The 15,652-nt window shown below is 44.9% G+C and overlaps 1 protein-coding gene across 11 annotated transcripts in view; it reads left to right on the top strand.

Moving 5' to 3' along the window:
* Nucleotides 1–9,290: 9,290 nt before the first annotated feature.
* The window catches only part of CPLANE1 (ciliogenesis and planar polarity effector 1), a 140,605-nt gene continuing 134,243 nt past the window's right edge, over nucleotides 9,291–15,652 (top strand). For 6 of the 11 annotated variants that reach the window (XR_005986734.1, XR_005986732.1, XR_005986733.1 and 3 more), the window contains exon 1: nucleotides 9,291–9,440. The gene's annotated coding sequence lies outside the window, so the exon portion shown is untranslated. The remainder of the gene's footprint in view (nucleotides 9,441–15,652) is intronic. The other 5 variants (XM_041747930.1, XM_041747931.1, XM_041747929.1 and 2 more) reach the window with 2 other exon arrangements.

Genomic DNA, 15,652 nt, shown 5'->3' with positions numbered 1-15,652 from the left:
GTTAAATATCAAATTCTAAACATTGATGTCTGAATATGACATTGTGCCAAAAGCCACAATACAAAGGCAATCCAGGGGATCCCTGGGTGGCCCAGCAGTTTAGCGCCTGCCTTTGGCCCAGGGTGTGATCCTGGAGTCCCGGGATCGAGTCCCACGTTGGGCTCCCTGCATGGAGCCTGCTTCTCCCTCTGCCTGTGTCTCTGTCTCTCTCTCTGTCTCTATGTCTCTCATGAATAAATAAATAAAATCTTTAAAAAAAAAAAACCAAAGGCAATACAGAGGAGACTCAGAATATGAGGAAGAGGAGAGTACTATGCAGTCAAGAAGCAGCAGCCCTTCTGGCTTAGTGGAAACAAGGAATCAGATGTGCATGTATTTCAAGATAAAATCTCATGAGGATGGGGTTGAGGAGAAAGTTGAAAGCAGAGTAGTTTTTCTCTGTCATTGGAAAAAAGTGCCCTTTAGGATGTTCCCCCAATGGCGGGGGGTGTGATCCCATCAGAACAAAACATGGTGATATGATAGGGAAAGGAACTGAATCATTCCTGACCTGCTCTCAGCTCTTATGCCAAGTTTGAGGCATATAACTCACATGCTCTGGGGAAGTTGAGAGCAAGGGACCAACCCACTGTAGAGGCACAGAATGGAAAGACAAAGATTGAGCCTTAGTGGGCAGTGTAGCATCATCAAGGGAGATGCTTGCTATACCACAGTAAATACCAATCCAAGAGATCAGGAGCAAATGTCAAACATCCTGAAGCAGATGGTAAGAATATAGAACACAAAGTTTGAACACAAGTAGTCTTTCCTCCATTGTCTTTAGGGCACGTAACCCCTCCTACCATTATCATTATGAATCTATTTGGTAAATTAAGTAGAATGAGAAAAAGAAAACTCAGGAGATACGGCATTTACTTGAAATTCTTACCAAAGAAGAAATGGAAGTACTATTAATTGTCAATATGAAGACTTTCCCTACTACGCACTGATGTAGAGACTCATGAAGTATATTCAGTTACAGAAAAAAAAATATAAACTACACTTTCTTTGTGAAATGGTAGATTTGCCATCTTCTTACTTTACCACTAAAGAAGCCAGCCTGAAGACAAAGGGCAGAGTGAAGAGAATTAGAGAATAATAGAACCAGAACCCTGTCTGATCAAAACTTGCAAGAAATCTGCTGAATCCCTGCATCAATGAGCCAATCATTTATTGTTTGGTTTCTTTTATTGTTACATCCAGATTAGGTTCTATGTTACTTAAGATCTTAAAGATCTTGCTTAAAGGTTAGCAATTTAAATCAGCCAGTAGTTCACAAAATTTGGAATTAAACATAGGATGTCTAACATCCAAATCTGGACTCTCTTTTTTTTCCCCAGAAGATTTACTTATTTATTTGAGTAAGAACACAAGGGGGAGGGGTAGAGAAGAGAGACAGTCTTAAGCAGACTCTGCGCTGTGGACGGGGTGGGTATGGGGTGTGACATGGAGCTTGATCTCATCATCTGGAGATCACAACCATAAGATCACCACTGGAAATCATGACCTGAGCCAAACCAAGAGTCAGGTGCTTAACTGAGTGGGCCACCCAGGTGCCCCACAAAACTTGGACTCTTAATCACCATAACACGTAGGTGTAGCTTAGCTGCCATTCCCTTTGCTGAATCTGCAACTACTTGCTGCTACTCAAAATATGGTTCGAGGACTTGGAGTATGGCAACACATGGAACCTTCTTAGGAAAGTGTATCTCAAGGCCTCATTCACCCCAAACCCACTGAATCAAAATCTGCATTTTAAAGAGCCTCAAGTGATTGATATGTGTCTTATGGTTTGAGAAATACCATTTCAGGGCATCCCGGGTGGATCAGCGGTTTAGCGCATGCCTTCAGCCCAGGGCATGATCCTGCAGACCCGGGATCGAGTCCCATGTCGGGCTCCCTGCATGGAGCCTGCTTCTCCCTCTGCCTGTATCTCTGCCTCTCTCTCTCTCTCTGCATCTCTCATGAATAAATAAATAAAATCTTAAAAAAAAAAAAAGAGAAATACCATTTCAAGTCATTCTTTGGATTCTTACAACATATTCCTTATTTATTGCTAGTTAAATATTCATCTATGTCCTCACCAAACGAGATAACCTTGAAAGCAGGAAATACGTATCACTATTTTTAAAATCTAACTACTTGTAATAATTGTCCACCAAATTAGTTGTCCATAATAATAATGGTCCACCAAAACATTCTTTCAGTATTACTGGGTACATCGCCAATCTACATTTCCCAGCCTCCCTTGCAATGTCCTTGTGATTGAGTTCTCTCTAGGGCAACATAAGAAATATTGTGTACTATCTCTGGGCTCAGATATTAAGACTGTGGACATTCTCTCATTTTCCCCTTCCCTTGGCGGAAATCCACTCTGATCCAATTTGATTATGCAATAAGACTGAAGAATGTCAGAGCAAGTATCTTGAAGGAACCCGAATCTCTTAATTATCATATGGATGAGAGCTACTCCTTTGAACTGAAATTACTCACCTTGTAATAGTTACATAAGAGAGAAGTAAATGTCTCTGTTCTTTAGGCCACTGATTTATTGTAGGGGCTTTTTGATATGGCACACTAGTCTTACTAAGTAATTCATCACTCCATCTTATAATAGACCTCAGCTTAAAATGATTCCCCTTGTGGTCAAAGAATGACCTCAAATACACACAAATAAGCACTCAGCAGCCATTTCTGTCCTATGTGATTCTACCTATACCTGATTGATCCAGAATGGGATCCCAGCTGCACTGTTTGTATTTTCCCCCCAAGAGATTTGCAATTTTGAACTGCGAATAAATGGAATTGAGTCATGTTAGTGGCAAGGCGTTTTTTTTTTTTAAGATTTTATTTATTTATTCATGACAGAGAGAGAGAGAAAGAGAGAGAGAGAGAGAGAGAGAGAGGCAGAGACACAGGCAGAGGGAGAAGCAGGCTCGCAAGGAGCCCTACGTGGGACTCGATCCAGGGTGTCTAGGATCAGGCCCTGGGCCCAAGGTGGCGCTGAACCGCTGAGCCACCCAGACTGCCCTGTGGCAAGCCTTTAAAGCAGTGCTGTACAGTATAGGAGCCACTAGCCACATGTAGTTATTTCAATTTAATTAAAATAAGAAATTCAGTGTCTCAGTTGCACTAGTTACATTTCAGGTGTTTAATGCCATTGTGGCTAACAGCTACCATTTTTTTTTTTTTTTTACAGCTACCATTTTGGGCAAAGAACCTTTTTACCACTGGGGATCCCTGGGTGGCTCAGTGGTTTAGCACCTTCCTTTGGTCCAGGGAGTGATCCTGGAGTCCCAGGATCGAGTCCCATGTTGGTCTCCCTGCGTGGAGCCTGCTTCTCCCTCTGCCTCTCTGTCTCTCATGAATAAATAAATAAAATCTTAAAAAAAAAAAAAAAAGAGGATCCCTGGGTGGCGCAGCGGTTTGGCGCCTGCCTTTGGCCCAGGGCACGATCCTGGAGACCCGGGATCGAGTCACACGTCGGGCTCCCGGTGCATGGAGCCTGCTTCTCCCTCTGCCTGTGTCTCTGCCTCTCTCTCTATCTCTCTGTGACTATCGTGAATAAATAAAAAAGAAAAAAAAAAAAAAAGAACCTTTTCACCATTACAGAAATTTCTACTGGAGAGCACTGCTCTATAGAGAATGCCCATGATCTGTCTGGTTCCAGTTCCTCCAAGGACCATTCCTTACATTCTGTGGGATACACCAGAATCTCTACAATAAATTCTCTCTTGCTTAAACTAATTAGATTTGATTTTATTATCTGCTACCTAAAGGATTTCAGTTATACCTCTGGCACTATCAACTACAAGACATCAAAACTGCTGCTGTGAGAATTCTTTTTTTTTTTAAGATTTTATTTATTTACTCATGAGAGACGGCGAGAGAGAGAGAGGTAGAGACACAAGCAGAGGGAGAAGCAGCTCCACACAGGGAGCCCGACGTGGGACTCGATCCCAGGTCTCCAGGATCAGGCCCTGGGCTGAAGGCAGCGCTAAACCGCTGAGCCACCCGGGCTGCCTGAGAATTCTTTTTTTTTTTTTTTTTAATCTTTTTACTCATTCATGAGAGACACACACACACACAGAGAGGCAGAGACATAGGCAGAGGGTGAAGTAGGCTCCCCACCAGGAGCCTGAGGTGGGACTTGATCCTAGGACCTTGGGATCACAATCTGAAGCTCAACCACTGAGCCACACAGGTGCCCTGCCGTGAGAATTATTAGGCTTATTTTTATTTGATCTTACTTGGATTTTCACTTGGTTGGCTACTCCATCCTAGGGTTTCATGACACTAGTCTTTTGGTTTTCTTCCACGCCTTTGACATTGTCATAAGAATTGGTATTCTCAGGGGGCACCTGGGTGGCTCAGTTGGTTAGGTATCTGACTCTTGGTTTTGGTTCAGGTCATGATCTCAGGGTTGTGAGATCGAGCCCTACATTGGGGCTGAGCACAGAGTTGGCTTGGGATTCTCTCCCTCTCCCTCTGCCTCTACCCCTGCCCCCTGAACACACACATACACTGTCTCTAAAATAAAATAAAATCTTAAAAAAAAAAAGAATTGGTATTCTCCATTGAACTCTTATTCATGATTGTAGGTTAAAGGGAGGCAACCCTTTATTCATGTGTCCATGAATCTCTTTTGAATAGGACTACATTGTCTTCCCCTCTTTATACTTACCATTGTATCTGATGCATAATAGGCATTCAATAATTTTTTGGTTTAGCAAATTGTAATCATTTCCATAAATTTTATTTATTTGTTTATTTTGAGAGAAAGCAAGCGTGGGGGGACGGCAGAGGGAGGAGAGAGAGAATCCCAAGCAGGCTTCACTCCCAGCATGGAGCCCTGCCCTGGGTTTGATCTCAAGACCCTGAGATTATGACCTGGGCTGAAATCAAGAGCCGGTGGCTTAACTGACTGAGTCACCCAGGCACTGCATTACCTTTTTTTTTTTTTTTTTTTTTAAAGAGACAGGTAACAAGCCAAAATGCTTTGAAAAACCGGGCCTGTGATTTAACACAAACATTTAGCTATGGGAGAGGCAGAGATGCAGCTATGTTCAATTGTTCAGGAACCCTGAATTTTTCTGTTACTGAGAGTTAGATTGAAAAGGAAAGAAGCCTCGGGATCAAGTCCCACATCGGGCTTCTTGCCTGGAGCCTGCCTGCTTCTCCCTCTGCCTATGTCTCTGCCTCTCTCTGTCTCTCATGAATAAATAAATAAAATCTAAAAAAAAGAAAAAAAGAAAAAAGAAAGTAAGGCAGAGCAAAGTTTTACTCTTTGGGAGGAGTGGGCCCACTCAAGAGAGAAAAGGCCTTGCAAACTCCAGGGTGTGGGGTTTATATCAATTTTTCTTTAGAGTGGGTCCTCAAATGGCAACATTTGAGTGACAGGCCTGGATTATATAATAATTAGCCAACTAGGCATGTCCTTTCCAAAAATGTATTCAAAATCCCTGCAGGGGGTAGGAAACTGCAGCATTCTTTCTATTCTCAAGACAGAGGTCAAATGAGAACAAGGGCTGGCTTTCTGCATAAGTGCAACTGGCACAATAAACATAACTCTTTTTCAGCCAGGATGTTATATGTTATAACCACTTACCCACTACTAGCTGGGTGGAATGGGATGGTCCCTGGGTGGTCTTCTGTTGGGGTACTTTGTCTGGACATCTAAGGTCCCTCCTCCTGTCACTCATGCCTAGCTTCCTGCCTAACACTTCCATCTTGTGTTTCCACAAGATTGCAGAGGTCAAAAGAAAGAGTTTGGAAAAGGCACACATTCCCTGAACTGCCTTGGTCTCAAAATAACACGCGTCACTAACACGGCCATATCTGATTGGCAAGAAATAGCCAATGGCTGCATCTAGATACAAAGGGGTCCAGACATGTGGTTTTTGTGTGCTGAGGAAGATGAAGTGACATGAACATTGGACGTGAACATTGGTGAGCAGTAGCAAATTTCACAGGCATCTCAAGGCATTTTCCTAAATAACGAGGCTGTCCTCTAGAAATAAATTCTTATCTTAGATGGTAAGAACACTAATTGTTTATATGCTGCTTTGAAAGACATTCCATACTCTGAAATAAAAAAATATTCAAAGATATGTATTTCTTAAAAATTTATTTTTTTAAGGGGGGGGGCAAATGAATAGAAGGAGGAGCAGAGGGAGAGAATCTCAAGTAGACTCCCCTGGAGCATGGAGCCCTTCACGGGGCTGGATCAAACAAACAGACACTTAACCAATTGAGCCACCCGGTGCCCCTCAACAATATTTTTCTTTTATGATTTCATTTTTAAAATTTAAATATCGATACCCCTGGAATATATATTGGTGTGCAGTATGGATCAAGCTTTATTCCAAAAAAGGGGTTCAGTTGCATTAAGCCACTGAGATTTAGGGAGTATTTGTTACAGAATATATTCTACTCTGACCAAAATGAAGTTATAGGACTTAGATGGATCTAAGACAAGACAAATATTTCTCCTATTTTGTGTTAATATTCATTTGGTGTTAGGAAAAGATACGTGGATTAGAGAGGGAAGAGCTAGTTCTATATAGATGTATCCATCAAATAGAGCCAAGAAAATTTTAAGAGGGATATCTTAATATTGAATATTGACACACGGTTACCCCCAAACGCTCAAAGTCCCTACACAAAATTGTCATATATGGATAATTAGTAATAAATTAAAGATCCAAACCCACATAATGTATAACAACAAGAGTAAACCCTAATTAAACTATAGACTCTGAGTGATGATGATGTGTCAACAGAAGTTCATTAATTATAACAAATGTACCAGTGTGGTGCAGGATATTGATAATGGGTGAGAGGCTATGCTTTTGTGGGAGCAAGGGACTATATGTGGGACCTCTATATCTGCCTCTCGGTTTTGTTGTGAACCTTAAACTGCTCAAAAAGTAAATAAATAAAGCCTTAGGGGCATCTGGGTGGCTCAGTTAAGCATCCAAATTTTTTTTCTTCCTTTTTTTTTTTTTTTTAAGATTTTTATTCATTCATTCATAGAGATGCAGAGAGAGAGATGCAGAGACCCAGGCAGAGGGAGAAGCAGGCTCCATGCAGGGAGCCCGACGCGGGACTTGATCCAGGGTCTCCAGGATCACGCGGGACTTGATCCAGGGTCTCCAGGATCACGCCCTGGGCTGCAGGTGGCGCCAGACCACTGCACCAACGGGGCTGCCCAGCATCCAACTCTTGATTTTGGCTCAGGTCTTGATTTCAGGGTCGTAAGGTCAGGGTGCTTCTGGCTCTGGGCTCAGTGGGGAGTCTGCTTGAATATTCTGTCTCTCTGCTCCTCCCCCAAGTTGTGGGTAAATGGGCCAGTGAGCTCTTTCTGTCTCTAAAATAAGTAAATCTTTAAAAAAATATGTAGTGACATCAGCTGACATTTTATTTAAATGAAGATAAGAATAATGAAAATCTTATAAAAATAGACTGTTATTCCGTATTTTCGTACAACTTACATCAACAAAATTAAAAGGTAAATGATAGATTTGCTCTATTTGGCAGAATAATAACTTAATTCTCATAATTATTTACAATAATAAAAACTTGAACAATGCCATTGAACAAATGGTCAGAGAATATAAAGAGAATTCATAAAAGGAAAATTACAGGGCAGCCTGGGTGGCCCAGCAGTTTAGTGCCGCCTTCAGTCCAGGTCATGATCCTGGAGACCAGGGATGGAATCCCACGTCCGCCTCCCTGCATGGAGCCTGCTTCCCCCTCTGCCTGTGTCTCTGCATCTTTCTTTCTGTCTCTTATGAATAAATAAATAAAACCTTAAAAAAAAAAAGAAAATTGGATAGTAAATGGATAGTAAAAATGGATAGTAAATATTTGAAAAATGTTCAATCTCACTAGAAATAAAAAATGCATAGTAAGATAGTGAGTTACTATTGTCACCTATTTGACAAAGATTCAAATGAGGCCAATATCCAATATGCAATGTTCATGATGCTGGAGGCCTGTGAATTAGTATATGATTAAGAATGTCAACTTGGTAATATCAGGCTCTACCTTGACTTCAGATTTGAATCACCTGTGGAAATTTTATTTATTTGTTTATTTATTTATTTAAGATTTTATTTATTTACTCATGACAGATGGGGGGGGGAGGGAGGAGAGAGAGAGAGAGAGAGAGAGAGGCAGAGACACAGGCAGAGGGAGAAGCAGGCTCCATGCACCGGGAGCCCGATGTGGGATTCGATCCCGGGTCTCCAGGATCGCGCCCTGGGCCAAAGACAGGCGCCAAACCGCTGCGCCACCCAGGGATCCAAGGGCCAATATTTTTAAATAGCTCTCCAAATAATTCTAATATGCAGCCAGGACGGAGAAATACTAAATCAATAACTTTAAAGTATATATTGACTCATTGTTTTTTATTTTTTCTTTTCTTTCTTTATTTTGATTTCATTTATTTATTTTGATTTATTTACTTATTTATTTTGATTTTATTTATTCATGAGAGAGGCAGAGAGAGAAGCAGGCTCCATGCAGGGAGCCCGACGTGGGACTCGATCCCAGGACTCGATCCTGGGCCTCCAGGATCACTCCCTGGGCCGAAAGCAGATGCTTAACCACTGAGCCACCCAGGTGTTCCTGGCTCCTTGTTTTTAATATTAAAGACTAAACCTAGATGTACACAAATGTTAACGTGTAAGAACTTCAGGAATGTCATTATGGTGTAAATGGAGAGTAAGGTAAATGCTCAATAAAGAGACATCGCAGAAGACAAATCAAAGTCCCCGGGGCCAAGCCCAGGACTTCAAGCCGTGGAGAGGAGGGCGAGGAGGGAACAGAGCAGGCACCGCCTACGGCCCTGGAAGTTAAGCTTCCGGGAAAGATGCCTTTCCAGGTGGCCAGCGCTCTAGGGCGGCTGGCAGGCGACCGGCCGCGGCCACCAGGCCAAACAGCGCGCTCGACACCAGTCAGGCCGGCGGCGAGTACGGAGCCGCCCGCCGGGCGCTGCAGGCTGCACCCCCCCCCCCCCCCCACCGCGGACGGCCGCGGACCAGGTCCCCGAGCCCCCAGGGGGCGAGCGTCTGCAAGCGCGCGGGAGGGACGCGCCCGGCGGGAGCCGCGGAGCCCAGGGGCGGGGCTGGAGGCCGGGAGCCCGGGCGGCTGCTCCGGGAACGAGGGCGGGACCGCGCAGCGCGGGGCGCCGAGGGGGAGGCAGCGCCGGAGGGAGGAGCAGCGCGAGCCGCCCGCCCCGCCCCGCCCCCGCCCCGCCGTCGCCCGGGCACAGGCTCGCGTCTGGGCTGCGGGCCGGGCCTCGGCCGCCGCCCTCCCGCCTCCTCGCCGCGCTGCCCGTGCGGCCCTGGGTCTCGCCGCGCCTTCCCCGCCTCGGACGGACGCCGGGGCCCCGGGAGGTAACTGCCCCAGGCCCGGCCGCTCGCCGCCCCGGCCCCCGCGCTCGGCCTGCTCCCGCCCCCCGGGCCCAGCCGCGCCGCGCCGCCCCCGCTCTCCCCTCGCGCTCCGTGTCCCCCTCCCCCCTCCCCCCTCTCCCCTCCTGCCCCCCGCCCCCCCCCGTCCTCCTCTCGCGCTCGGCCCTCCCCCGCCCCCGCCCCCTGGCCCAGCCGCGCCGCGCCGACCCCGCTCTCCCCTCGCGCTCCGTGTCCCCCTCCCCCCTCTCCCCTCCTGCCCCCCGCCCCCACCCCGTCCTCCTCTCGCGCTCGGCCCTCCCCCGCCCCCGCCCCCTGGCCCAGCCGCGCCGCCCCGGCTCTCCCCTCGCGCTCCGTGTCCCCCTCCCCCCTCTCCCCTCCTGACCCCCGTCCTGCCCCCCGCCCCCCCGTCCTCCTCTCGCGCTCGGCCTTCCCCAGACTCCCCCTCCCCCCCCCCGCCCCTGCCCTCCCCTGCCCTCCCCTCGCGCTTCGCCTCCCCCCCCCGCCTCCCCCGCGTCGCCCTCCGGCCGCAGCATCCTCGGGCCGCCCTCCCCCCAGCCTCCGCCGCAGGGTGGGGGCTCCCCTGGGGGTGGTGGGGGGGTCCCTGGGCACGACCCCGGGACTCGCGCTCGGTGGCGGTGGACAAACTTCGGTTTGACCCTCTTCAGGGTAAATTGAGCCCTGAGGGCCGGGTGCGATTCCTTAGGCTGCCTGGGGTGGCCACCGCGGAAGGACTCTGGGGACCGCGCTCGCTAACGAGTTTTGAATAAAGGTCGTTTTTTTTGGGGGGGGGGGTGTAGACTCAACATAGTTTTCCTCCTAGTGTATTTTGTGAGTGTGATTGAATTTCTTTTTCTTTTTAAGATTTTGTTTATTTGTTCATGAGAGACAGAGAGAGGCAGAGACCCAGGCCGAGGGAGCAGCAGGCCCCACGCAGGGAGCCCGACGCGGGCCTCGATCCCGGGTCTCCAGGGTCGCGCCCTGCGCCGAGCGCGGTGCTAAACGGCGGAGCCACCCAGGGATCCCCGAGTTTATTTTTCATTTCTTTCTTCCGTTCGCGGATTTCCCTTGTTCCGTGATGTTTATTATTCTCTGTGGCAGTTCTTGTTCTGAGTGCGGGTTCACTATGAGGCAGAGAGAATCTTTGCTGTGAAAGAGGAGGTGAGAGCATCTGGTGGAGTTCTGGAAGACCAGGCCCGTCCATCACCGTCAAACCCTGGGCTCCGGCTTACATCTTGAGCTGTTTTTATCCTTTACCTTTTAGTTGAAAGGCTTTTATATATGACCATACTTCTGGAACACTTTAAAGCAAATTCCTGGCATAAAAACTTAAGTACATAGTGTATCTCTCGTATCTAGAAAAGGTAAGGACTCTTAAAAAAAAACAAAAAACAAACCCAAAACCCATAACAGCATTACCACATACCACCAAAAATAACGTTGATTCCTCGATGTCTTTTAATACCCTGTCATAGTCAATTCTCGTCTTTTTTGAATCTGAAATTCAGGTCTTTAGAAAATTTGCAAGAAGAATACTAAAGAACTGCCTACACTGTCACCCTGTTTGCCCACGTGTTTATATTTTGCCCATACCTTTTCCTTCTCTCATTTTTTTTTTTTTTAGATTTTATTTATTTATTCCTGACAGAGAGGCAGAGACACAGGCAGAAGGAGAAGCAGGCTCCCCACTGTGCACAGAACTGCACTAGGGCTTGATCCCAGGGCCCTGGGGTCATGACCTGAGCTGAAGGCAGACACTTAACTGACTGAGCCACTCAGGTGCCCCATTATCAATATTTTTAAGGACTAATAGCCCATTTTTGTCATGTTCCTCAATATGAATTAATTTCCTCATGAATAGAGTTAGGTTTGAATTTTTTGGTGGGAATACTATATAAGTAATGTTATTTCTTTTTCAAATTATCACAATCAGAGAAGCATAATGTCTCCCTTTTATAGGTTAAGATGTTACCCATTTTCTCCACTATCATTTTTTTTCCTGTTCACTGTTACTTTCTCCGTTTTTGCAAATTAAGTACAATTGACCTTTAAAGCACGTGGAGGTTAGGGGTGTCAACCCCCACCCCATGCAGTTGAAAAGCTGCTGATTCCGGAAACACTAAACTGATAGCCTACAGTTGACCATGCCTTATTAATAACATAAATATTTAACACACATTTTATATGTTGTATGTTTTACATGCTGTATCATGTAGTTAGAGAAAATAAAATGGCATTAATAAAATAAGAGAAAATACAGTACTATACCATATTTATTGAAAAAAATCTGTGTATAAGTTGACCCTTAGAGTTCAAACTTGTGTTGTTCAAGGATCAGCTGTAATTGTGGGGAAATAACTCCAGATTATGTAAATCTTAGAATCCTCCCTCTCCCTCTGCCTGGTTTGGCATCGGTTGATGGTTCTTTCCTGAATTAGTTTTTACTATGATAGTTGGAAAATAGTGATTTTCCATATCTACCTTCAAATCAGTGTGGCCTCATTTATTCTTCATTTAAGAGATTGTTTTTTTTTTTTTTGTTTTTTTTTTTTAATTTTTATTTATTTATGATAGTCACACAGAGAGAGAGAGAGGCAGAGATACAGGCAGAGGGAGAAGCAGGCTCCATGCACCAGGAGCCTGACGTGGGATTCGATCCCGGGTCTCCAGGATCGCGCCCTGGGCCAAAGGCAGGCGCCAAACCGCTGCGCCACCCAGGGATCCCTCATTTAAGAGATTGTAACCTGTTGCTCATCTTTATTTTGATGCTCAGAGTGTCTCAAATTTGATCTGGAGATTTGGCCCATCAATCTTGGTCCCCTTTCTTTCTTTCTTTTGAAGATTTTATTTATTTATTAGAGAGAAAGAGAGTGCATGTGCGTGTACTCCCACACACAGGAGGAACAGGGGAAGAGGGGGCAAAGATTCACAAGCGGACTCTGTCCTCAGCTCTGAGCCAGAGGTGGGGCTTGATCCCACCACCCTGAGACTGTGACCTGATCTGAAACCTTAACAGACTGAGCCATCCAGGCAGCCCTTGGTCCTGTTTCTTTTTGACATGTCCCCATCATATGTTTGCTTCCTTACTTTGGAACAAGATGTTCCAGGTCCATCTGTTTGCTTTGCTATCCCTGCCCTGAAATCAGTTGTTTTTCAAGGAGCCCTGGTGTCTCTTACTGAGGAATGGTACTTAGAAACGAAAATCTGGGGGCGCCTGGGTGGCTCAGCAGTTAAGTGTCTGCCTTCTGCTCAAGTCATAATCCCGGGGTCCTGGGATTGAACCCTACAGCAGGGTTCAGGGCTCAGTGGGGAGTCTGCTTCTCCGACTTCTCCCACTCCCCTGCTCAGGCTTTCTCTTTCTCTCTCTCAAATGAGTGGGTGGGTAAAATCTTTAAAAACAAAACAAAACAAAAGACAGCCAAAATCTTGGGTGCTAAGTTTGCTCATTGCTGGTAGAGTATCATTGCTCCTGCAGGCCCTTTTAGAAGACGGAGCTAGAAATCATGAGTTTTTTTTTTTTTTTTAATTTTTACTTATTTATGATAGTCACAGAGACAGAGAGAGGCAGAGACACAGGCAGAGGGAGAAGCAGGCTCCATGCACCAGGAGCCTGATATGGGATTCGATCCCGGGTCTCCAGAATCGCGCCCTGGGCCAAAGGCAGGCGCCAAACCGCTGCGCCACCCAGGGATCCCCAGAAATCATGAGTTTTTATACTGATACCTCCAGTTCTTATCCAGCCCCTTAGGGCTCTTTTTTACCTTTCTCTGTTTTATAACTATTTCCTCTTTCTTCTGCAATGAGAATGCTGGCTCCCATCAACAGCTATATATGTTTATATGTATGTGTACATACATGTATAAATATATATATGTATATGTTCATTTGCTCAGTCCTACAGTTCACAAAATATAGCATCATAATTTCTATATTCATACCCCTAGGAAAAACAAACCTACTAAGAAGAATTTGAGATTTGTTTGTAGTCCTTTTTGTCTTCAGTTTGAGGGCATATAGTCAAAATACTGTATTTAAAAGTTACCTGAATTCTTTTTCTCTTCAATGTGGTTATTTTACTCATTTGAAATACAGTCACATTTGCTTCTCTTTGTGTTAAGTTTTCTGTCCCCCTTCCATTCTTGTTTTTATTATTTATTTATTTAAAATATTTTATTTATTTATTCATGAGAGACACAGAGAGAGGCAGAGACATAGACAGAGGGAGAAGCAGGCTCCCTGCAGGGAGCCCGATGTGGGACTCGATCCTGGGATGGGGATCACACCCGGAGCCAAAGGCAGATGCTCAACTGCTGAGCCACCCAGGCATCCCCCATTCTTGTTTTTATTAATGTAATTCCAAAACTCAGAACTATATGGTGAAAGGTATATTAGGTATCCCTCTCTCCCTAGCCTATCCACTTTGTTTTCTAGCCCTTCTTCCCCCAGCACTGTGGTAGTTAACCTATTTTGTTAGTTTGTTTTATTCCTCTGTTTCTTTTTGCAAAATTAAATGATGCATATGTTATTTTCGTCTCCTTACACATGAAGTAGCATACTAGGTACATTCTTTTTTTAAAGTAGGCTCCACACCCAGCACCCAGTGCAGGGCTTGAACAATAAGATCAAGAGTCACTTGCTCTGTCAGTTGAGCCAGGCAGATGCCGCTATGTATACTCTTCTGTACTTTGCTTTTTTCAATTAATAACATATTTTAGAAATCCAAGTTTATAGAGATCTTCCTGTTATTTTTGACAGCTGTTGAATATCTATTTCTAACTGATTTGTTTAAATTACAATCCAAAAAAGATCTTCACATATTGCATTTGATTATGTTCTCTTAACATTCCCCCCAATTTTATATGTGTGTATATATATATTTATGTAATACATATACAGCAATTTGGCAACTTCTCTACCTCACCCCCTTTAAAAATATTTCTAAAAATTAATTAATTCATTCATTTATTTTAGCGAGAGCACATGCGATTTGGGAGAGGGGCAGAGAGAAAGAATCTCAAGCAGACTCCCTGAGTGTAGAGCCCAACTTAGGGCTTGCTTGGTCTCAAAACTCTGAGATCATAACCTGAACTAAAAATCAGGAGTGAGACGCTTAACTGACTGAGCCACCCAGGTTCCCTTCTCCCTCTCCCCTTTAAAATACCATTTATTTGTTGAAGAAACTGCATCATTTATCCTATAGCATTTGTTACATTCTGAATTTGGTTAATTTTATTCTGGTGTATTTAATATGTTCCTTCATTTTCTTTATTTCTTGTCAGTTGGTATTTAGAGTCAGACACAGATTAAGGTTCAGTTTTACATTTTTCATCTTTTTAAGAATATTCCAGAGGTGCCTGGGTGGCTCAGTAGGTTGTGTCTGCTTTTGGCTCAAGTTGTGATCTTGGGGTCCTGGAATCAAGTCCCACATTGAGCTTCCTGCCCAGTGCGGAGTCTGCTTTTTCCTCTTCCTCTTCCTTTGCCCTTCTCCCACTCACCACTCATGCTTGTGCATGCTCGCTCTCTCAAATAAATAAATAACAGGCGCCTGAGTGGCTCAGTGGTTTGAGTGTCTGCCTTAGGCTCAGGGCATGATCCCAGGATCCTGGGATTGAGTCCCGCATCGGGCTCCCCGCAGGGAGCCTGCTTCTCCCTCTGTGTATGTCTCTGCCTCTCTGTCTCTGTCTCTGATGAATAAATAAATAAAATCTTAAAAATAAATAAATAAATAATATTTTTAAAAAGATTATTTTAAAAAAACTCTTAAGTAATCTTTACACCCAACATGGGGCTCAAATTTACAACCCTGAGGTGAAGAATTGCATGCTCTACTGACTGAGCCAGCGAGGCACCCCTCATGATTTAAAATCCATTGCTATAATTTGTTTTGATCCTCAAACAATTTTCACCTTGGTCAGTGGGATCCTTTTTAGAATGACTTCCGTGTTTTCTGTTTGGGCACAGCACACTGTGCCAGGCAGTCACACCATGTGAACATCCTCCCAGGATTCCCCCTATCCCAAGATTATGCTTTCCTTACCTCCTTGGCTTTAGCAAACTCTTCTTGGCTTCCACTGCAACTATCCCCACATCTATCATGGTACTTGCCAGGCATCTTCACTTCATTTCTGGGCTTCATCTTTATTTGGGCTAGTTTGAACTCTCTTATAGCTTGATGGCTCAGGGTGGTTTGACTGCTTCTG

Source organism: Vulpes lagopus, chromosome 3 (genome assembly GCF_018345385.1).
Source record: "Vulpes lagopus strain Blue_001 chromosome 3, ASM1834538v1, whole genome shotgun sequence".
Taxonomy (NCBI): Eukaryota; Metazoa; Chordata; class Mammalia; order Carnivora; family Canidae; genus Vulpes; species Vulpes lagopus.
Note: the sequence above shows the minus strand (reverse complement) of the source record. Positions and strands in the feature narration are given on the sequence as shown.